We start from the raw sequence: 25,468 nt of genomic DNA on the forward strand, positions 1-25,468 counted from the left end.
CCATGTCCATGTCTCTCATCAGGATACATCTAGTGCATATCTGTACGTGTTATACATATCTGTACTATCACTGTTTACTTACCCTGGCTGTTGCACAGCAATCCAAATATAATTCCTAGTATACGCAAGTATACCTGGCCAATAAAGCTGATTCTGATTTATTCTACATATGATATGGTAGAAGTACTATTAGAACATGAGGACACATGCTTTACAGGAAAATGTATTTTCCTGTAAAAGGTTTACATGACCTTTACATAGGTTTAAAGGAAACTAGAAACCAAGTCTAGATCCCACAAATAGGTCCGATCCTAACAAATTCCCAGTTTGAATATTCCTACAGTTTGAAATTCATATTTTAAATCCGAATTCCAGTTTTTTAATTAGTTTTTATGACTGGTTATCAATTTTGTCACTTTTAAACCAACTGTGATCAGCCTCTGAAAAAAACTCGAGGATGCTTTTGTCACAACCAAATGCAACACCAAAACATTATGATAAATTACTACTAAAACCAAACATGGAGTCCACGCACATCTCTATTGAGAAAAGGCCTTATCACTCAGACAAAGTTAAGTATTGCAAATATGTTTTATTTTGACTACAAATGATGCACACATATGCCTGTTAGGAGACATATATTTATACTATAGGTGAGGAGGAAGTAATGCAAGCAAAGATGATGCTACTGTATGTGGCAGATCAATAACCGCATGTTAAGATGTAAATGGTTCTGCCAATCTTTGCCCGGCGCCCATCAGATCCCTTTTACTGGCGAGCGCCGGCGATAGGGACTGGGACGCATGTGCGTCTCACGCGCACGCGCGTCCCAGTATCACGGCGGCTGGGCAGCATCTCCCTGCCCGTCTACACTTCAGGGAGATGCTGCCCAGTTCGGTGGGGGGTTGGGGCGGCGAGTGGGACTGGCGGTGACGGCGGGGGAGGCGGTGGGGACCCCCGGCAGGCTCCGTAGCCACGGAGCGCAAGCGTCTCATGTGCGCTCGCCCCTGGAGGGGGCTGGTGATGGAATCACCAGCCCCTGCAAAGATGTAGCCTGCTACATCTGTACAAGCAAATCTATGCGACCTCCTCAGATAATGTTTTCATTTTCAAGAATAGTAATATCCTTTTAAGTGGCTGCCACACAAAGGTACACTATCTAAGAACTACAGTACAGTCAGTCAATGCATCGCCTCATGTGATAACAAGGTAACGAACAGAGCTAACAAGGTCCTTCCAACAGGAGTGTAAGCAGTACACTGTATATTTGATGATAGCTTATTTCAGAGAGTAACACAGTATGGGGCCTTTTTATTAGATAGAAAAAAAAGAATAAGATTATTTACTAACTGATTACTGTACATTAAGGATAATCTTTTCACTGCTGTAAAGAAAAGAAATTCAACAATGCATTGGGGGACAAATCCAGCATGACAGGGAACGAATGGAATTGCTATAAGAAATTACTATAAAAATCAAAATTCAGTTTTAGATTACAAATTACAATAAATCTAGTGTTGGTTTCAGGGGCAGATTGGAGACTTAATGCAGAAATTATGAAAATGGCTTCATGTAACAGAAATGAACTGTAGGGCCAGCACAAAAGTAGACATTAAATACATGACAAAAGAAAAAGATAAATTAAATTGCCTCTGCTTATTAAATGCTTAGAGTATCCCAGTGACTTCCATCTAATGCAGGGAACACTGTAGAGACTGCCACGCAATACTGAAAGCACACTAATGACCACACATTATTTATAGAGCACTGGCTGAGGTACTGGCATTGTTCCAGTTTGGTTGTGCAATTAGCATTACTTGAACTTTACCCTTCTCTTGTTTTAAGCTTGACAGCTCTACCAACAGACCCAGGAGGTGGCTGCCTAGTGTCATCTGAAGTTCTCATCCAAATCCATCCAGCGGAAGGCCCTGAACATGCTCCCCATGCCCATGGTGTGCCCAGCATACGCCTTTTTGTGGTCGGCTCACAAATCTGAACACATTTTTTTTCTTAAACCTCATGTCCTCTACATCTATTTTATTCAATTTTACCACATCTTGCTTCCCTGACCCACTTTATGTAGTGGCCGGGCCTCTGGGGGGTCGGAATTGGGGATCTTTGTGGTCGTAAACCTGCACTGGACCCAATCAAGCATTGGTTTTGTCCAAATTGGTCCCACAGTGCTCGAATGCATACCGGACAAACAGATGAATTTCAGAAGACAAATATTTAAGAGATTGGATTGTTCATCATACAATAGAGACAGCATCTTAGTTTTATATCTACACATATACTTACTTGTCCAAAGTACGTTAACCAAATGACTTTTTGGGTATATAGACCAAAGGGTGATTTTGTGGTGGATTTTCGAACCAAGCATTCCTGCAGTCATCTCTGTAAAAGTACTGATGGCTGATGTTCAATTTGTTTGGGAATTTGTCAGCTATTCCATGTTTTAGTCGGTTTTGTCTCCAGTAAATTTCCGATTGCCAAAATTGACTATGAATCAAGCAAAGAACACAGGGGCAGATTTATTAAGCTCGGTGAAGTGATAATGTGGCTGGTACTTTATCACGGGCCAATCAGCTCCTAACTGTGAAGTCACAGGCTTGGTTTGAAAAATGACAGGTAGTAGCTGATTGGCCGGTGATAAAAAACAGATACTTTATCACTTCGCCGAGCTTAGTAAATCTACCTCTTAGTTTGAAAAATGACAGGTAGGAGCTGATTGGCCGGTTATAAAGAACAGTCATTTTATCACTTCAGCGAGCGTAATAAATCTACCCCATAAACTCATATAAAAGCAATGTTTAGAAAATATATCCCTTTGTCTGTGCATCAACTGGAACCAACCTCATAGTCAACTATTCGTGTCAAGGACAGAGCTCAATGATGTCTAGATATTCAATAGGAACTGAGGGGCAGATTTATTAAGCTTGGAGAAGAGATAAACTGGAGATAAAGCGGAGAAAAGGTAAAATGAGATAAAGCACCAGCCAATCAGCTGTGTTTGAAAAAGACTGTTGGGAGATGATTGGCTGGTGCTTTATCTCCTTTTACCTTTTCTCCGCTTTATCTCCGGATTATCTCTTCTCCAAGCTTAATAAATCTGCCCCTGAGAGCCTAGGATAGATGGAGTTACTCTCCTTCTGCCTCTGTATACTTACTCATCTACCTTTTTTTCTCCTTTGTCCTTTGTTATCCTCTTTTCTTTCTTTCTTTCTTTCTTTCTTTTCCAATCATTAATTTTTCTCTATTCTCCTCCGCCTTCATCCCTCACTATCTTCATCAATTTCCCTCAATTGTCCTTCTCTATTATCCCCCATCTCGCATCTCTTTAAACTTTCTAGTAGTAGATGTGTGTTGTGTGACATCATTGCATAATAATCTTAAATTCCAGAGAAAGAGATGAAATTCCAGAGAAAGAGATGAATTATTCTAGTGCATAGAAACACAGAAACATAGAATTTGACGGCAGATAAGAACCACTTGGCCCATCTAGTCTGCCCCTTTTTTAAACATGTTACCTCAAACCATATTTGATCTTTTTTTTTTGTAAGGATATCAATATGCTTATCCCAAGCATGTTTAAATTGTACTACTGTATTTGCGTCTACCACCTCTGATGGTAGGCTATTCCACTTATCTACTACTCTTTCTGTGAAGTAATTCTTCCTCACATTTCCCCTGAATCTTCCTCCCTCTAGTTTCAGTGCATGTCCTCATGTTCTGTTGCTCCTCTTCCTGTGAAGAATGTCTCCCACCTGTACCTTGTTAAAACCCTTGATATATTTGAAAGTTTCTATCATGTCCCCCCTTTCCCTTCTCTGCTCTAAAGTATATATATTAAGATATTTTAGTCTTTCCTGGTACGTTTTGTGATGTAGGCCATGCATCATTTTAGTTGCTCTTCTTTGTACAGTCTCTAATGTATTTATATCCTTTTGGAGATATGGCCTCCAGAACTGAACACAATACTCTAGGTGAGGTCGTACCAATGACCTATACAGTGGCATTATTACTTCTTTCTTTCTACTGCTGATACCTCTCCCTATGCAACCAAGCATCTGACTTGCCTTCTTCATTGCTTTGTTACATTGCCTACCTGCTTTTAAGTCCCCTGAAATAGTGACACCTAGATGCATCTCACAAAATGTCAGATTAACCCCTCCCTGACACTCCCTTTATTTAAATTACCTACAGTCTAACCTGTTAACTGTTTCATTACCTAACTGAACTATGCAAGGCTCACACAACCCCTCAACCTAGAAGTTTATAATCACTTGTGCTATTTGCACTCGCTCTTCATTCTCCTCTTACACTCTATTCCATCCTTCTCTACCCTGGACTTTTCCTTGCCCTTGTTGATCATTCTATAGATGTTTCTATTTCTTTTTCTACTTCAGGCATAACAGGATTGTGAGCTGAGATCCAAATGAAGGGGATCAGCAGATATAAGGCCTAATTCTGAGTCACTGGCAGTGGCGGATTCAGGGGGGGGAACCTGGGCACGTGCCCCCCTGTCATTTTATTTTGTAGCTGAGGACCGGGGCTTTCCAACGAGCCCAGCCCTGTGTCTCTAGCCCCCCGGGAACCAAAGATATCGCCTGGCAAAGCTGTAACATTTTTTCCCCATAGGATAATATGGGACCCGGCAATTCCGACCCCCACCTAGTTCCGACGGCTGCCAGTTCCCTCCCTGGCATCACAGAAGCTTGTGATCTCATTCAATTCCAAATCGCTGGGCCTTCAATATGATACCAGGCTGGTCCATATCGGTCAATCGGTTCCAGAGATATTGCATGTAAACCGATTTTTTTATTTTTGAAATGTAATTTCATGGCTGTTCATGTTCTTTGATGGCAGATTACTCTGGAACCAAACGTTTCAGTTTCACTGAACCAAAATCATTCAAAGCCCACTCAAATCAATATGATACTTGTCTCATGTAAATGGGTCAGTTGGTTCCGAAGATATAGCAGGTTAAATGAGATAACTGGTTAAAGAGGGGGAGGGGTGGTTTTCTCTCCCCCTCACACCAGAAAATGCAGGGACTAGGCTGGTGTAAAAGGGGCCAACCTGGGAATGCATTTTCTGGTGTGAAAGGGGTATTATTTCAAATAGCCGGGACCTGCAGTGCTCTGAATACAGCCAGGCTCTGCCACTATCAGTGGCTATCACTTCTGCCTGGCAGCGGCTGTCCCCCATTTACCGCGAGCATGTATTCTCCCTTGGCAATGAGCATGTAATCCCACATGGCAACGAGCATGGAACCTCTGGCAATGAGCATGAAACCCTTGGCAATAAGCATGTAGATAAGCAGCACTTATGTAGCTAAATTTTTAATAGGCATTATGGTGTTTGGCATAATACATAATGGACATAATGGCATGTAACTTAACGTGTAATGGACATTATGGTGTAAATGTTTAATGCGCGCCTTTGATGGACAATGTCCCTGTTTATGAAGCGTATTGTGAATTTTGGCTTAATCTCTGTGGCATTATGTGAATTCTGGCTCAATGCGTGTGGCATTATGTGAATTTTGGCTCAATCCTAGTGGCATTATGTGAATTTTGGCTCAATCCGTGTGGCATTTTTTGAATTTGGCTCAATCTGTGTGGCATTATGTGAATTTTGACACAATCCATGTGGCATTATGTGAATTTTGGCTCAATCCATTTGGCATTATGTGAATTTTGGCTTAATCCATGTTTTATTATGTGAATTTTGGCTCAATCCGTGTGGCATTATGTGAATTTTGGCTCATTCCATTTGGCATCATGTGTAGGGGCAAGTATAGTGGGGTCTAGTATTTTGTTGCATAATGCGTAGAAGTTGTATATAGTGTTGTACACTACACTCAAGGACATGCCCCTTGTTGAGTGGCTACACCCCTTTTTCCGGAGCGCGCCTTCGGCACGCACAACTGCATCCTTCACATTTGTCGCCATGGTGAGCCTGCGTACTTTAAATGCCAGGGCCTATTTTTAATCCCATTCCCACACTCTCTCTGCCACTCTCTTAGCATGTACACTGGCATTACTAACACCGCCCCTCCCCCACCTAAACCCTCTTTTATCATGGTGCCCCCCCTGTCATTTTATCCTGGATCCGCCCCTGGTCACTGGTAATGCTGATCATGGAGATGAGCAATTAGTTGGTAATGCGTGAGTGCAGAGAGTACCCATACTGTGTATGCATTACCCCAGGTGTTCTCAAATATTTTGGTCTGGGACTCCATCACATAATAATAATTGTTACAGAACCCCAGCAAGTTACTGAGGAATGGTTGCCACACATGTCGGGAGAGCAGGCAGACCATGCATAGCAGCATTATGGATGTAGAAATTGATGCGAGGAGTATGAAGAAACAGGCAATGCAACTGATTTTTCAGACTCTTTGGATCACTGGCTCAGACATTAGAGAGGTCATATGCCTGACGGTCAGCAACAAGGAGTCATGACCCCATGCTGAGATGGTCGCAACCCACATTGGAGTCAGGAACCACAGTTTGCGTATTTCTGTATTGCACGGTGTGTGGAAATAATATGGGCATTACTGCAAGGTGACTAAGAGATAGTTATACAGAGACATTGAGATGCACTGTCTCGTAGGCATGTCAAAGGCGTGTTGCATACCTGGTTGTGACCTCAGATTAATCACTTGCTGTAGGGGTCATGTATATATTTTTATCTACCCACTACAGGCAGGGCCAGATTAACAATGGAGCAGGTGGAGCCAGATTAACAATGGAGTTGCAGCTCCAGGCCTCCACATAAATACAGGCCCATCACCATGACAGCATGATGATCACCAGACAGACACCAGCTGACCACATGGTTTACCATAAATCATGTTTCAAAATTGTGTTTTATATTACACAGTTTATACAAGTTTTGTACTTTTATATAGTTAGGGAGACACTGGGGTTTATAGTGTATAGGTTTGACATGCCTATACGGCATAGGCATCACCTCCTCCACTTTTCATACTAGGCCCTTGAGAATTTCCAGCTCCAGGCCCATTACTTAATTCAGCCCTGAGTCTAGGCAACATGTTAAGCAGATGTAGTCAGTAGAGTAACTTCATCTAGGTTGGAAGCTGTGTCCTACAATGACTGAGGGGAGTGGTGCAGGGGCTCCAGCGGCAATTATTAAAGTTCTAAAAGCGAGCAGGGAGCTAGCACATGTCTGGGTCTGAATTGTGCACACTGGGGGGAGGAGAAGGGAGAGAGTTGGGTTTTGTGCTTGTAATGTTTGTATTGTGGGTGGGGGTTATGAATTTACCTGACATGTCTGCCTAGGGGGGTTGTTGTCTATGGGGGCAATGCTGGCTATGGGAATGTGTGCTGTATATCTATGGGGGACTGTGCTGTCTAACTATTGGGGAGCTGTGCTGTCTAACTATTGGGGGGGCTGTGCTGTCTAACTATTGGGGGGCTGTGCTGACTATCAGTGGAGGGGCTGTGCTGACTATCTGTGGGGGGCCTGTGCTGACTATATGTGGGGGGGGGCTGTGCTGACTATGGGAGGCTGTGCTGACTATGGGGGGCTGTGCTGACTGTGGGGCTGTGCTTTCTTTGGGGGCTATGCTGTCTATCTATGGGGGGCTTAGCTGACTATCTGTGGGGGGGGGCTGTGGTGACTATGGGAGGCTCTGCTGACTATAGGGGGCTGTGCTGACTATAGGGGGCAGTGCTGACTATAGGGGGCTGTGCTGTCTATCTATGGGGGGCTGTATTGGATGTACTGTATATGGGGAGCTTTGTTGGCTATCTATGGGGGTGGGGCAGTTGTTATTGGTTCTGTAACCACTTATTTGGAAACCCCCCCTTTCAAAATCCTGTGTTTGCCACTGGGTTCACCCTAAGGTGTTATTCAGGAGGACCCTGAAAGGCATGTATTAAGCATATCCCTTATGCTGTGTACCCGCTGTCATTCTCCTCACTGCATCACTGCTGTCAATCTCCCAGCATCCCTACTGTCACTCTCCTTGCTTTCAATTTCCCTGTCCCTAAACCATGCCCCTTTCTGCAAGGCCACGACCCCTTTTGGCACACGCGGCTTCACCGCACACAGGTCCATAGTACGAGTGGTTGAAAATGGGACCATCTATTACCATATTTTTAGAGTCGCCATTGTGTGTGTTCCATAATGTGTAATGGGCATAAAAGACTGTGTAGCCTTATGTAATGGGCATTACAGTGTGTGTCATAAAGCAGGTGGGCCTGTATGGCCACAGCAGGTGGACCTGTGTGCTCAAAATGCCAGGGCTGATTTTTGGTCCTAGTCCAGCCCTGGAAGGGAGTGTTAAGGCCCCCATACACTAGCCGATTTTGGTCAGATTTCAGCCAGATCAGCCGGATCTGGCCGAAATCGGACCAAAATCGGCTAGTTTTGATGTCCCCTCAGATCCGATGCGCGGTCCCGTGCGCATCGGATCTGCGTCGGGTGGTCGGACCTGCTGCACGTCCGACCACCCGACTTGGGACCTAGTGGGGGCGGCGCGGCGGTGGAGGGAGCAGGGGGGGCTGGGGACGCTGCGGGGGACACGTCTGTGTCCCCCGCTGCTGGGGACAGCGTCTGTGCAGCGAGAAGGTAGAGGGAGCAGGGGGGGCTGGAGACGCTGCGGGGGACACAGGCTGCATAGAGCCGTGCAGGGGGAGCCGGCCGGGAGCTGTCAGTAATGAATAAAAAAAAAAAGCCCATACAATGAATGGGCAGCCTGTGATTGGCTGCTGAGCGCTCTCTCAGCCAATTGCTGACTGGCTGAGAGAGCGCTCAGCCAATCACAGGCCGCCCATTCATTGTATGGGCTTTTTTTTTTTATTCATTACTGACAGCTCCCGGCCGGCTCCCCCTGCCCGGCTCTATGCAGCCTGTGTCCCCCGCAGCGTCTCCAGCCCCCCCTGCTCCCTCTACCTTCTCGCCGCACAGACGCTGTCCCCCGCAGCGTCCCCAGCAGCGGGGGACACAGACGTGTCCCCCGCAGCGTCTCCAGCCCCCCCTGCTCCCTCTACCTTCTCGCCGCACAGACGTGTCCCCCGCAGCGTCCCCAGCCCCCCTGCTCCCACCTCTTAGCCCCCCCCCCCTGCTCCCCGGGTTTTTTACATGTGATAAATCGAGACGATTTATCACATGTAAAAAATGGCACATCAAGTGCCATTCTAATCAAGCTCCCCCGGGGAGCAGCCGGGGAAGCTCAGGGGGAAGTCGGGGGCGACTTGTCCTAAGGACAAGTCGCCCTAGTGTATGGGGGCCTTTAGACTGTGGGATAGTTAGGATTATGATGTGGGAAGGTTAACATTAGACTGCGGAAGGGAGGATTCATTTTAGGCACTAGAGGGAGAATTATGTTTAGGCTGCGGTAGGAAACAAATAGAGTTAAGCTGCAAAAAGGGAGGGTTAGACTGTGGGAGTACTGAATTATGGGGTTTATTCTAGTTCACTCGCAAAAGCACAAACACTATCTAATGGACAAAGCCATATGCAATGCAGGTGGGGCTTATGTAACATGTGCAGAGAGATTTACATTTGGGTGTTTTAATGTTTCTGTGCAGGGTATATACTGGCTGCTTTATTTTTACACTGCAATATAGATATCAGTTTGCAGTACAAACCCCACCCAAATCTAACTGTCTCTGCACATGTAACATCAGCCCCACCTGCAGTGCACATGGTTTTGTCCATTAGAGAGTGATTTTGCTCATTAGAGGGTGATATTCTAGTGCCTTTGCGAATGAACTAGAATAACCCCCTATGTTTAGGCTGTGGGAGGGGTGGATTAGGGTTAGTCTATGGGAGGGGAGGTAAGTGTGAGGAGTGGGTTAGGGATAGGCTAGACTGCAGGAGGGAACAATTAGGGCTATCATATAACATTAAACACACACACATATATATATATATATATATATATATATATATATACACCCCCCTGACGAAGTCCAGACGAGACGAAACCGGTCGGGCGTGTTTCTGCTGTCATACTTGGAGCTGAGAGTCTGCTTGATGGGACGTCGGAGGCTTTGCGGCTTCAGCACTGTTTGAGAAGAGACATCCACCTGCTGCTCCTTGTGTATACATGCTGGCAAGCTGTTTATCTTTTACCTAATATGTACGTGAGCTGCTATTTCTTTATAAATTTTACCTGAATATACTGCTCATTGTGCGCTATCTCTTATTATTTTGCATATATATATATAATAAAAATCTACGTGATGTGTTAGTTAAATCCGATATCACGGATTTAGGTATCAATAAAGAGAGATCATTTATTAAGGTGAAACTTGGTTGTTTCAGATGTACATGTGTCACTTGCAAACATTTGATTGTGAGTGATCAATTCTGCCATCCTCACTCCGGAAAAATGTACAAGATTAAATTCAGGTTCGATTGTAACAGCATGTATACTGTCTATCAAATTTTGTGCCCATGCGGGCTATCTTACATTGGCAAAACTCAGTGTAAGTTTAAAGACCGCATGGCGGCACATCGTTCCGCTATTAAAGCTGCACTTATCAGCGGCAACAGTGAGCAACCTGTTGCTCGTCATTTCGCTACCCATAAACATCCACTCAATAGTTTGAAATATCGCATGATAGATTGTGTACCTCCTATGAGGCGCGGTGGAGACCGCAATCTTGCTTTGCTAAAATTGGAGTGCTTCTGGATTGCCAGGTTGGATACGATTAGCCCTAAAGGGCTTAATGAATATTTATCACTGTCTTGCCATTTGTAAAGTCAGTTCTTGGTTTATATTTGCATTACTAGATGCAAAGAGCCTGTTAGTAATTGGTGAAAATTGTTTATATGCAGTATAATATGTGCGCGTTAATGTGACAGCTGTTATATAACCCGGTATGGCAATATGAAAGAAACCTTTTCTGTTTTCCTTACACTTTATTATTTTTATTATATGTCTATATATTTGCTAATTACACTTTTATATTTTTTTCTGTATATATATTTGCTATGTCCCTATCTGACGTATACCGCTGCCACACCTCAGTAACCTTTTATTAATATATTGATCAGACGGCTGTCTGTTTAATAGTGGCGCTTTGGTCGCCGTGTTTCTCCATTGTAAAACTCTGCACCTATTGTGTATATGTGTCCACTATGAGATCCCGTAGGGTGGCCCCGCCTGTGTACCTGAGCGGCAGGTGCGTCAGATTGGATTCACTGGGTGATTCTCTATTTAAGGTGTTTGCTTGTATGTGCAAGTTGTATCCTGATGACGGTTAATAAAAGAACCGAAACGGTCGTTGATATGAAGCTGCAGTAAGCGTTGTCTTCTTTTCTACAAGTAACGTGAGTGCCACTGCTCTACTCTATATATGTGATTACTGGGCATATTGCTGAGGAATCTTTGGGGGCACCCGTCCAAGTTAACTTACTATCGACTGAGTGCCGGACGTGCAGACATATATATATATATATATATATATATATATATATATATATATATACATGATGTGTGTACGTATGTAAACAAGAATGAACACCACCATCTTTCAGCCAACACCCCCCCCCCCACCACCACCACCACCACCACCACCCCCACCACCCCCCAACTCATATTTAAAAACACAGTGATTCTGCATTGTCTCAGGGACAGGTAACATCTGACTACAACCAGAGCACAGCCAGCAGAGATGGTCACAAAAGAGCCACCAAGCAGGCCCTCATCCTCTATTACTGCAGGAACAAGGGAGGACACATAATGGGCCAGGAGACAATGGATGAGGTGCTCTCTTTAGGGCTAGAGTCCAGTTGCAACTGACTCCATTATCTCCTGTAGTTCAGCCCCTGGATGTAGTGTGGTTGCATGAGTGTACAATATGTAGGTAGGTAGGTAGATAGAAGATAAAATAGATAAATATATTGTATATACTGTACATAGATCTTCTGGAAAATATTTGTTGAGAGCTACTTTACATATACAATAATTCGATTTATGTTTCTAGCACTTGTCATTGTTTATAACACATCCAGATCATGTGCTGATGATATTAATTACACCAATGGGGTGAAATTACTAAAATTGGAGTTCTATTGAAGACAGGATGTTGGCCATACCAACTAATCAGATTCTATCTATTGTTTTCTAGAAGGTGCAGAATAAATACTGTAAGAAGTACATTCTGATTGGTTTCTATGGGCAACATCCCATCTTCAATAGAACTTACATTTTAGTAAATTGACCCAAATGAATTCCCCCTACTGTATGTATGTATTTATGGCTCTGTATTTTGATGTAATGATCAGAAAAAAAAAGGAATACAGCTAGGAACAGAGCCTCGTCACTATGGGTCCAATTCAGACCTGCTCGCATGGCTGCAAATTCGCAGCACGGGGTTTATTCTCTAATACTGTGCATGCATTATTTTCGCACTGTGCGTGGCCAAATCTTTGTAATTAATGCCATTGCACCAGTATACACTAAAATATGCAGGCAGGGCAGCTAGGGAGAAATAGACGTGTTGTGTGTGTGTTCCATGGGTGCGGCTTTTCAGTCATGCGGAAGGAGGCGTGAGGGTGGGTGTTTGGTGAGTTTTCTCACACATACATTAATGTGCTCCTGATTTAACACAAACCCTTCACAGCTGTCAAGTAAGTCCCCGGATATGCATTGCTGTAAATGACTTGATACAGATGGATCCGCCCACAGTATTGCTGAGTGCTCGCCAGATCCCCTTAGCTGGCGAGCGTTGATGGAGGGCGGCAGTGGGCGGGCCGGCAGATTGGGACGTGGGAGTGGCTAATCCACGTTCAACGAGTCTGCAAACAGTTGTAAAGGTAATATGTTAACAAATGAACAATATATATTTTTATATGCGTCTAATTTACTAATGCAATTTTTATATCTGTGCATTTATTTTAGAACATAACAAATATTGGGGCAGATGTATGAAGCCTTAACAAGAGATTAATGCAAGGGTGATAAAGAGAGATAAACATCCAGCCAATCACCTGCTAACTGACTTTTTCCAAACACAGCCTGTAACATGGCAGTTAGCAGGTGATTGGCTGGACATTTATCTCTCTTTATCACCCTTGCATTTATCTCTTGTTAAGGCTTAACACATCTGCCCCATTAAACCTTGGACACATCTGCCACACTAAAGATGGTCCAAACCTAAATATAACGCCACAAACAATTGGCTGATGGGCTGCCCTCATTTCAATATCCAAAATAAGACTTCAAACACAATTTGTGTTTGTTGCCTTAATAACATGCAACCATTAAGCTGACAGAGTAATTATGTTTGATCACTTAATTGTTCTAAATTGATTTGTGTTTTTTTTATACATGGTACATACTATTCGCTGTCATGCGATTATTGTGCAGTCCTGCGAACATATACACGTTCAGGATGTTGTGACTGTTGACCACTGAACAGCTATGTGAAGCTGTGCGTACTGCCATGTCCAATCCCTTTTTGTGCAAGTGCTTTTTCCGTTCACTGTGGGGCGATGTGGGCGTGCATGTGTACAGCTGAGAATGGTGTGCACCGAAGTGTGGAAATATTTGCAAATGTGAGCAGGTCTGAATTGGGCCCAATGTAGCAGATATAACAAAGTTATATTCTTGTTGTTATTCATTACTAATCTTAAATGCTGCTTTAAACAATCAGCCCTTAACTGTCATTTTCAATGACATGACAATTAAAGCACCTATACTGGGTGAACGCAAAACTAAGGCACCAGACCGGGTTTAAGTTTTGTGGTTACGCTCCAAATCATTCAATGGTCGGCGAATGATTTGGTCCCCGCACCCAAGGCTGTGAATGGATGTTTATGCAAAACACCCATTCGCAGCCGTGCAGGGACCTGGCAGGGCGAGGGGGTTGGACGGCATTGCGAGCTGCAGGCGGCGTTAGAACCACACACATTGCTGCAAAATTCACAGTGCTGCGTGTGAACCAGAATAACCTCCATAGTGAGGTGGTGATGCTATGTACTAGCTCTATCACTAAGGAGGCAGAAACAATGACACAACACAAGAGTGATCAAAGATCCATTGAAAAGACTACATGCCATGAGGGGCTGCTGTACCAGACAATGTGGCTGCCCGAGGGGAAGGGAGTGCCTTTGCTATATGGAGAAGAATACTGGTGCGGAATACACTGCTCCAGTGGGAGAGAGTGCCAGCACCAGCAGCAAAGTTACCACCAGCAAGTGACAGTACCGGTATTATAAATATGTGGCTGTATATAAGTCATTTAGTCTTTAGTGTAAAATGTAAATAAAAGTTTTATTTCTTAGGTGCAGTTACACCTTGCCTGTATCCATCTATAAAAACACCCCATCGACATAATCACATCTCATGTTTAAGGACCATAAAAATCATTTATGTGCATTTCAATTTCTCCAAGGTCTCAAAGCTCATGTCACAAGGTCACCAGTGTTCACTAGCTATTCCTCCCTGCTGGCATTAACGTTAAAATGTTAAAAGTTTTCAGCTAAAGAGTATCTTTTGTTTTCCAAGACACGAACCGATCAATACTTGCAAAATGTTAAATTATGTAGCTATTGCTGTGTTAACACTGCTGTCAATTCCTCAACTTGACTTTCAAAGATCACATTAACTTCCAACTACAGACAACAGAAAGTTGCTGCAAGTTGTACCAGTCTTGTGTAATTGTGTAATGAGTAAATGGTCCTTAATGCTGTAACTAGATATTTTGGTGCCCTGTGCCAGAAAGGGAATTGGTAACCCCCGCCCCCCATACTTAAAATAGGTACAGTGTGCACTGCAGGAGAGAGAGAGGTGAGCACCCAGGCGAATACAAGCGCAGGAAACAGATAATGGCAGCTGCAGGAGGGATGCAGATTTCAATAGTCCCATTGGAATCAATGGGAAACCACTGATTGGCTAAGAGCCATTATAGACATCTCTCTCAGCCTATCAGCGTCCTCCCATTAATTTCAGTGGGATGTTTTAAATATGTAGCCTGCCAACGAGCAGGACCATCTTCCCTTATATGTGTTTGTCCTTTCTGTGCTTATGTCATCAGTTCCTCCCCACTGATTAAAGCTGCTTCTGACCATTGGGATTGGATTCCCTACTGGTTATTTGAGTATTATTAAAAGGATGTATCCTGATTGTCTATTGTTCCTATAGTAGAAGAGTAAATGTGCAAACAGTATGGTGTGAAATTGCTTTATTGTAACAAATGAATATTTAAACTAACATGACACAATGCATAGCTATAAAGCTGTAGTAGAGAGATATAGATAAACACACAGTTCAACAAGCAATTGTCAGGTATTGTTCACATAAATACATATAGCATGTATAGATGATGATATGAAAGCAGATGGTAGTATCTCTGTGCAGAGTGCGGCATCCCACTACACTGCATGGTGACTGCAAATAGAGTACAACAAGGTGCACAGTCCAAGATACAACAAGTCTTTCTACAGGTCAATTACACATTTGTTACCATCTAGATATTAAACAACCTTGCACACCAACCTATTGGCACCACTTACCAGCAAGGTGAGGTTGGAAACAGTATAAAACTGTAAGAAATGCCAAAACACTGATTGTTAAAGATGAAAAAAAAAACTATAATAAATGAAACAGAAACGAACACAGAAAAATCAGAATATGATCACAAAAGGGCTGCAAATAATCACATACAAATCATCAAAATGACTGAAAATGATGCATTATACGAGGGTGTCAATTGAACTGTTCTATTCCGCTGATATTGTTGTTTTTCTTTCTTCTTGTAGTTATATCTGAGGGTAATTCAGTTTTTAAAGACCATTTCGCTGTAAAAAAAAAAAGCTCTTTATATTTTCTTTTAAACACAAAGTACCTGTCTATTTCTCCACATAATCACCACCTTCATTTAAGCACTTATCATATTTGTCCATGAGCTTTAGAATCACCTTGTTGTACTCAGCTGCCTTCAGCCCGTTATACCCGTTGTGGACTGCAAGCTGCAACTCATCACTTCTGAAAGGAAGTCTGAGCTTAGTAAAAATGTGAAAATTGCTTGGAACAAGGTCTGGATTATATGGTGGATGATCAGTGGTGTATTTATAATGTGTGTGATGTGCGCAGTGCACATAGGCCCCTTGGTCTCAGGAGGATCCACACCGCGCTCACTGAACCATTTGTTTAATATTCTTTCAGAGCTCTGCTCATGTGCAGTACACTCAGAGCCCTCTAGGGCTCAGACTGTACTGCACTGTGTAGAGTGCTGTAGTCGGGAGAGGGGAGGGGGCTCCTCCTCTCTTATGCGCCCCTGTGGATAATCGGAACCCTCCCACCCAAAACTGTGACGAGTTATGGGTGTCCTGGATGATCTTCATCATCTACTTTTGTTTGTCATTATTACACATTTTACACCACTTAACTACATTACAATAGTGAACGCCTGCTTGATAATTATTTTTGTCAGGTCTTAGTTCTGCACATTCAAGAATCAAATACCATTCCTTCCATTACAGTCGGAGGGATTTTGTATTGTAGGGTTCATTTTGATAACCCACACCACTTTCAAAAACAACCATAAGGGCATGCCACACACAGAGGACTTAGAAAGCAATTTAAGAAGATTGCTCTTCAGTGAACTGGGAAGGCTGAATGCCCATCATGGAGAAACTTTGCGAACAGGCTTTACTTTCTGCATTATGGGGTTTATTCTAATTGAATCGGTCCCCCGCCCTTTTGCACAGGGGACCAATTTTTGCATCTTGTCATGTGCAGACGCTGGGTGCGAGCAGGCGTGGCAAACTACATACAAAAAGTTGTAGGATATGACCTCTCTTTGGCGCACTGCTGCCTCTAGTACGTACTCGTCCCTAGTTATCACCAAATAACTAGAACAATAACACAGAAATACAAAAGATGGATTTTCCAAACTGTATAAGGCGTAAAACTGTCCAGATGTTTTTCTAGCAGTCAATATTCCATTCAATCTTCCTGACCGTTATTCGATGGATCTCGGGGCAAATCAAGAAAAAAAACACTAATTAGGTATGAACTCGGTCAAGAGGTTTTTACTTTTGGAGTAAAGTGGGAGAGCATAAACGGGCGTACCCAACTCACAGTGTGGATGGCACTGTACGTGCACATAGCGGGTACTTGTTCCGTCAGCACCTGCTACGGGCTTATACCATCTTATTTTTACCGTGAGTGGGGTACGCCTACTATTTTTCACTTCACCTGTGTATATATCTGATGCACTAATATTGGAAAAGAAACCTTTATATGTGTGCCTCCCTCTTGTTATAAGTGAGTGAGGTGCGCCTACAAAAATCCTGTCACAAAAATACACATAGTATTATTTCAACAGAGTTACACATTGTTGTTTAATTTTATTTTTGTATGGTACACACAATACCGGGAGCCAAGAGGGAGAACATAGAAGAATTATAACTAACGGAACAAGTACCCGCTACGTGCACGTACAGTGCCATCCACACTGTGAGTTGGGTACGCCCGTTTATGCTCTCCCACTTTACTCCAAAAGTAAAAACCTCTTGACCCAGTTCATACCTAATTGGTGTTTTTTTTCTTGATTTGCCCCGAGATCCATCGAATAACGGTCAGGAAGATTGAATGGAATATTGACTGCTAGAAAAACATCTGGACAGTTTTGCGCCTTATACAGTTTGGAAAATCCATCTTTTGTATTTCTGTGGCAAACTACATGCTCACCATCCTGATTGCACCTGGCAGTGCGGGTGGTGGGCGTGGGGTGATGGTCGGGGGACACAGCCCATCGGAACACCCAGCATTTCATGGGCTTTCTTATGAAAACGCTAGGCGTTCCCATTCAAATGGGCCAGGGATGCAGGGGTGGGGGGCGGGCAGCTGACAACAGTGGATGTCAGCTGCCCACCTGCTTTCCACACAGGGCTCTTGCATATCTGAGGAACCACAGAGGTGTCTCAGATCTGTCCCGGAACCTAAGGCTGCGAATGGATGATAATGCAAATTCTACATTTGCAGCCGTGTGGGGAATCGCGGCATGCGAGGGGGGGTGTCCATCCCTGCGGGGCGGCATTTAGTCCACACGCAATGCGCAGCGTTGCATGTGGACCAGAATAAGGTCCTATATATATATGTACTTATATATATTTATATATACACAGAGGACCTGCACTCTCACCCTCACATTAGATAGCCGCTGGGGTGCCATATAGTAGTGCAAACAGAGTACTATATAGATACAGACTTCTTCCCTGGGGGAAAGCATCACTGACCAGACTTGTATTAAATGATGTCATCCAGGTAAATGTCCAAGTTTAATGGTACACAATAAGGCCAGCCGATGTTTCGGTCCCTTAGGACCTTTCTCAAGGCAGCAACAAGAGACACAACAAGTGCATAAGGTATCAAGGTATGGGGTAGGGAACTGGGATAATATATATATATATATATATATATATATATATATATATATATATATATATATATATATATATATATATATATATATATATATATATATATATATATATATATATATATATATATATATATATATATATATATATATATATATATATATATATATATTATCCCAGTTCCCTACCCCATACCTTGATACCTTATGCACTTGTTGTGTCTCTTGTTGCTGCCTTGAGAAAGGTCCTAAGGGACCGAAACATCGGCTGGCCTTATTGTGTACCATTAAACTTGGACATTTACCTGGATGACATCATTTAATACAAGTCTGGTCAGTGATGCTTTCCCCCAGGGAAGAAGTCTGTATCTATATAGTACTCTGTTTGCACTACTATATGGCACCCCAGCGGCTATCTAATGTGAGGGTGAGAGTGCAGGTCCTCTGTGTATATATAAATATATATAAGTACATATATATATAGGACCTTATTCTGGTCCACATGCAACGCTGCGCATTGCGTGTGGACTAAATGCCGCCCCGCAGGGATGGACACCCCCCCTCGCATGCCGCGATTCCCCACACGGCTGCAAATGTAGAATTTGCATTATCATCCATTCGCAGCCTTAGGTTCCGGGACAGATCTGAGACACCTCTGTGGTTCCTCAGATATGCAAGAGCCCTGTGTGGAAAGCAGGTGGGCAGCTGACATCCACTGTTGTCAGCTGCCCGCCCCCCACCCCTGCATCCCTGGCCCATTTGAATGGGAACGCCTAGCGTTTTCATAAGAAAGCCCATGAAATGCTGGGTGTTCCGATGGGCTGTGTCCCCCGACCATCACCCCACGCCCACCACCCGCACTGCCAGGTGCAATCAGGATGGTGAGCATGTAGTTTGCCACAGAAATACAAAAGATGGATTTTCCAAACTGTATAAGGCGCAAAACTGTCCAGATGTTTTTCTAGCAGTCAATATTCCATTCAATCTTCCTGACCGTTATTCGATGGATCTCGGGGCAAATCAAGAAAAATATATATATATATATATCTGAACCCAATATTCCAACTCGCGCTCTCCGTACAATTAAATAAACCTTATTTGTCAAAAAATAGGACGGCAGCCTTTACCACAATGTCCCCAGAGGGATAAGGGACCCCAACAACCATATAACACCCAGTTGTGGAATGGCGCCTAGATTAATAAAAGTCCATAAATATGGTGGTCCGATCTCCAGTGAAGCACTCAAAGCAGTTCTTTCGATAACTTTATTTTCAGAAAGATGTTCCAGACACAATCAAAGATGTACAGAAATGTCCCTTAGGGGACATTTCCTCCCTCCACCTCTCTCAGACAGTCTGTCCCTGTCTCTCCTGGAGGGGGCTTTAGTGCATTAGAAATTGTGGTGTTTTTTACGCATTTCTACCTTAGTACATTCCGCCTGTTCTTGGGGGGGGGGGGGGGGCTTTCAAAATGTTGCTATGGGGCCCACAAAGTTGTAGTTACGCCTCTGCCAGCCGGCTATCATTTCCCTTTCCCCTTATATGTACACATTGCTTGGTTAATTTATAATCAATTACAATTACGTCCAATAATACTTTTTTCCCCATAATTAACTTTTCCCGTCTCTTTTATTATATAGACTATCTATATATATATATATTCTGAATGTGTTAAGGACTGCAGTAAAGTCCCACTGGGGCCTTGATGGCTAACTTTTACACTCCAAATGTTTTTAAACTACACATCCCAGCTTGCTCAGCATCAGTTTTGCTATTTTGGCCATGCTAAATCTAATGCAGAACATGCTGGGATGTGTAGTTCAACAACAGCTGGAGTGTCAAGGTTAGCCATCAAGGCACTGGGGAAATGCAGTGGTAGGAGCCCATGCTTAAAGTGCGTTCTGAATTAGCCCCAATGTATTAAACTGTCAATGCTTTAGATAAAATATTAAAAACACACTTTTTTTAAATGTATCAAACACAGAAAATTATTTTTTCACATTGCTTTAGGTTTTGATGAATTAGATAGAATTTTTCGAAAAAAAAATGCATGTTGGAATGGCATCTTTTCTCATCCCTCCCCTGACTCTCTGTGTTGTTTCTCCTCTTCCATCACAGGGAATAATGTACTGGTAAGATATAGGGCCAGATGCACTAAGCTTCAGTTCAAAAGTGATAAAATGGAGAGTGATAAACTTCTAGCCAATCAGCATAAAACACAGACTGTGTTTGAACGATGTCAGGCAGGAGCTGATTGATTGGTTGGTTGGTTGGTTGGTTATCATTCTCCATTTTATTACGTTCGAAGCTTAGTGCATCTGGCCCATATACTTTTTCCACTAGCCAAAATATCTGATATTATCAAAAAATCTGTATATTCACCCTTCCACTCTCATTTAGCTAAACGTAACACTGTCCTCACTCATGACGTCATTTTAACATGATCACTTGATTTCGTCACCCACACTTAAATAAGGTAATTCCCTATTTCAAACGCAGAGCTCATTCCCTCCTGAGCATCCATGCTGCCTGGTGCACTACAAGGGGGCACTGGTGGGACCTCTCTCTTAGGGCCAGATATATCAAGATTCAAAAAGTGATAAAATAAAAACAGCCAGCCAATCAGCTCCTAGCTGCCATATAACAGACTGGGATTGAAAAATGACAAGTCGGAGCTGATTGGCTGGTTGTTTATCACTCTCCAATGTATCACTTTTTGAAACTTGATACATCTGGCCCTTATTCCTTAGTACAGGTCTTCTAGGTAAGAGCCATGCTGCCAGACTGTAGTTACTACTCCTAAGCATCCCACAATATTGGTACCTATTCAAGGGGCTACTGTATTTATGTACTTTTAAGCTTTAGCAGCAACATGGGCGGATGGGAGGGCGGCCACACGCTGATGCAACACGTGCGGTGGGAGGGCGGCCACACACTGCTCCGGATCCCTGCAAAGAAGGCTGCACCATTCCTCACACAATGGCAGTGCCAATCCTCTTCCTCCTGACACGTGCACCATGACATCTTTATGTCACGTCTCGCGATGGGGGCTCCCGGCTGGCCTTCTGCCCACTGTCCTGCCTCCTTGAATGGGCAGCAGGCGCCCGGTTGTTAATTTAGGTTGGCTGTGACTGTGCAGCGGGCTGCGGGGGGGATGCGACGGCCAGGCTACCCGCTGCAGGTCTTGCTGCTGTGTAGTGAAGTGGGGGTGCTGATGGCTGTGCAGGCTGCGGGGACAGAGTGGCACGGGCCCTACCCTCTGTCAGACTGGCCAGGGACATTTGTCCCCATAGCACACCCCTGATGACGGCCCTGATTGTATCAACTTATCCCCTGTCAGTTACTGTTACTATGTGCTGTAGATTTTCTGCACATGACAGCACTCCTTGCCACATGGGAGGACAAGCACCTGGTAGCACCCCAACTCAGAATTAGGACCTTATTGTTAAGGCATTTACAACATGTTAAGGTCTCCTCAGAGTTAATAATCGAATTTAGAGTACCTGGACCGTTGAACACTGGTCAGTACTAGTTGCATTATATACTGTTGGACAGTTTTGCAGCAATAATGCGAAATAGAATAAAATGCCCAGGAGAAAAATAAAAATGTGTTCCAAATTGTTTTTTATTTCTAACTTAAAGCTAATCTTCCAAATAATTAGCTGAATATTCTAAAATAAACCTATGATAAATAAAAAGCTACTCCAACATGTTCTCATCTGCATACAGTCCCGTACAGCAGGCCCTATTGTTTTGGTTTATCCTCATTGCATACAATCCCATAATGCACAGTGCTACAATGAATTTTAATAATGATATATTACCTATTCCTACACTATAAGCATTGGCTTGTAATTGCAGCAAACTGCATACAGTATGATTCAGATAACAGGATAGAATAATGTTAGTGTATATGCAAAATGTATCTCAACAAAAAAGTCCCTCAGTGCGAGCAGCGCTTTATAATGTGCACTATGTAACGCTCTGCTAGCTATGCATTTCATGGGTTTGCTTGGTTGCGATCGATTGTTCCACAGGGAGTATTTACATGTAATAAACGTAAGACTTTGCCTTGCACAATGGGAAGAGAGATGTAGCAGGGACTGGCCTGGAATTTGTATGAGTACATAGATTAACAGCTCAGCAGGTCTCACGTCATAGGCTGCTCGCCTGCAGCTGGCATTGTGCGTTTGTTAGAAATTGTGTGATCTCCTCACTAAGCTGATTTATGTGCATCCACCTAATCTACAGAAATCCTTCTACCAGTCACAAGACTCCACGCACTGGCTACAAACGTATTACTACTGGGCGGGCTATGTAACTGGCCAGTACAGCCTGGGAAATCCCAGGAAACACAAAGTCAGTGTAAAGAAAACAAGTAATGAATTTCTATAACCTACCTACCTGCCTTTGTTGATAGCTGAGCTCTTGCCACCTGCTCCAACCAGTAACTGTGGGGGTAGACACATTTCCAGTGACACCATCATCAATCTCTCCAGGTTCCTGGTGTCAGAGTGGTTGAATGTATGTGGTATCTTCTTCGATCCATAGAGTAGATGCATGAAGCAGTGAAAAGTGCGGAGGAGTGAGCCAGTGGTGAAGTTACCCATGATAACCATTCAGTTACTATGAATAATTTTATAGAATGCAGACTGTATTTGCATTTCTAGGTACATACCAGCATTACATAAGCTGGTAGGTACCCAATAAGTGGCGGGATGGATCAATGCTTTGAACATCCTGGGCCAAGTGTTTGAAATGTCTCAAAATGGGACACAAGCCCTCAGAGTGCAAGTTAAGTGGACTAAAATCATAAAAAAATAATAATAATCCTGAATGTAGCCATAGCAAGCCAACAGCCATAGCAAGGAATCCGGGTACATGGATTTGGAAGTCACAAGGCATTTCAGCTGAAAAATACATTGGTTAAAAAAGTTCCTAATTGACAGGTGGGGGCATTTATAATAGGGTTAGAGTTTGCCAGAGCTGCGGGATGTGGTCCAATCTGAAGGTTTCTTCTTAAAGAGGCAATTATTTACAAGGCATAGTTTTGCCTTGCAAATGATTGCCGCTTTAAAAACCGTCCAAGATCGGCTGGCTTTCTGCACCTCTAGAAAACCTGTACCCAATTACATATGGCCATTTGTGTTATATTGGATTTATTCATATTTTGTATGCAAACTCGGTCATCCCCATTGGTTAAGCCAACCATAGACTGTAACCATTTTGAATCAAGATGGTCCCTAATAAATCACGAGTGGCTATCTGAGACTTATCCTCAGATTTCAATGATGTATCTTGAGGTATCTTGCATTTATGTTGTATAAAACACATCAAACACATGAAATAAACACAAATATATTTTATTTGTGCATAAAACAAGGTTTCAAAACTGAATTTAAATGCCAAGCAATCATTGTCTTGCACATATATAGTGCCAGTAACATATCATGCCCTCTGTAGTTCTGTTACAGATGTCCCCAGTAAGTTTTTAGCACTTTCTGGAATGCATGGTTTTCAGAATAATTCGGATAACGGATATTCGGATACGGGATACTTAACCTGTACTTGGAACCTTGCTAATGCTTACAGGAAGCATCTTCAACAGACGCCTGATGCTGTATTAGAATTCGTTTTCAATGGGGAAGCCTTTGAGAGAGATAAAATAACAAGTCAGCAACTGACTGTCATGTTACAGGCTGTGCTTGACAAATGATATTTCGCTGGTATTTTATCTCTCTTCTTCATATCTCTCCAAGGCTTGATACATCACCTGAAGCTTTATGGGTGGGTGTGCCTAATGTATTGTTACTCCACTGGTAGGCATATCACAAAATCTACAAGTACAGTAAGAACAACAATATAGATAGACTATAGTATAATATAGTATTTAAAACTTAGATTTAATCAATTGCACTTGCAAACACAAAGTGAAAAGCAACATACTCAAAAATATATTGGGCCACTTTTTTTGGATGTGCTGCATGCTAGATTAGAATGGCAGCTTCCAACGCTTACGTACCCCTTTATTATGTTTTTCATTTATGTGAACCCCTCCTCTCAATCTGAAATATACACAGTATTTACAAGTGGAGTGGAAGTGAGCAGTATGCGCATCCTTATACATGTTCTTATATTAAGGAGTGGCGTAGGACTAGTGTGCAGTCAGAAATCGGGTACCTCTGTGTCTGGCTGCGTACTGTCTTTGGGGTTCCTGCTAACATCTTTAGGATTATAGCTGCTGTTTCCTCAACTCATGTCAGCGTGGGGCAGATAAATGCTGATGTATCGGGGCAGCGCAGGTAGCTCCCAGTGTATTGCTGGTCAGGCAAAAGCACAACGATATGCTGATGATGCGGAATTGATCTAACGTCACATCAGAGAGAGACTTCTTATTCTTTTTTCCGCCATTACCAATATTATTTTCAAGTACCCCCAAATGGTCTGCAGTGTACCCCCAGCCCCAGGGGTACATGTACCCCAGGTTGGGAGTCACCTGATTAGAAGACTGCATCAGCAGCGGTGCTGGGATGAAAGCTTCTTCTTGTCACAGTCCAAGGGTCCCGGTAAGAGAAATATCACTTGTCACAGCACACAACACGGTACTTATATGTTAGTTGGGTGCCCACTATCAGGGGCGGATTGGCCATTATATCTACCGGGAACTTTCCCGGGAGGCCGATGGTAGTGAGGCCGAATTTATAGCTGCAGGCAGCAGGGGCAGCAGAGAGCACAAATATACAGCAGCTGCTCACAGAGCCGGCTGCTGTCAAATGTCAAGTGTCAGTCATGCGGGCTCTGAGCTTCTGACTGACACCTCACCCGCCCACTCAACCATGGAGGCGCTGGGCAGGAGAGGTATCCTCTCTGCTGTCCTGCTATTGCTGGTCCGGCTGCTGCACTTGCCACAGTGTGTATGAGTGCAGCGCCGGAAGCATAAGATTTCAATCCGGAAGCTGATCTCTCTTTCCCCGCAGTGCCTCCCCTGCTCGTCCGCACAGGCTGGCAGTAAAAGTCAGCATCTCCCTGCTGCTTTCTGTTCCTGCTACTAAGCACGGAACGCTTCCCCCTGCACTCCAATTACTAGCCCTCCCC

General features: G+C 43.4%; 1 long non-coding RNA gene across 1 annotated transcript in view; it reads left to right on the forward strand.

The window, feature by feature from the left end:
• The window catches only part of LOC146058974 (uncharacterized), a 33,428-nt gene extending 30,511 nt beyond the window's left edge, over positions 1-2,917 (forward strand). The window contains exon 3 of the long non-coding RNA XR_014470075.1: positions 1,846-2,917. This is a non-coding gene — a long non-coding RNA (uncharacterized LOC146058974). The remainder of the gene's footprint in view (positions 1-1,845) is intronic.
• Positions 2,918-25,468: the final 22,551 nt, after the last annotated feature.

Source organism: Crinia signifera, chromosome 2, assembly GCF_055691185.1.
Source record: "Crinia signifera chromosome 2, ASM5569118v1, whole genome shotgun sequence".
Taxonomy (NCBI): Eukaryota; Metazoa; Chordata; class Amphibia; order Anura; family Myobatrachidae; genus Crinia; species Crinia signifera.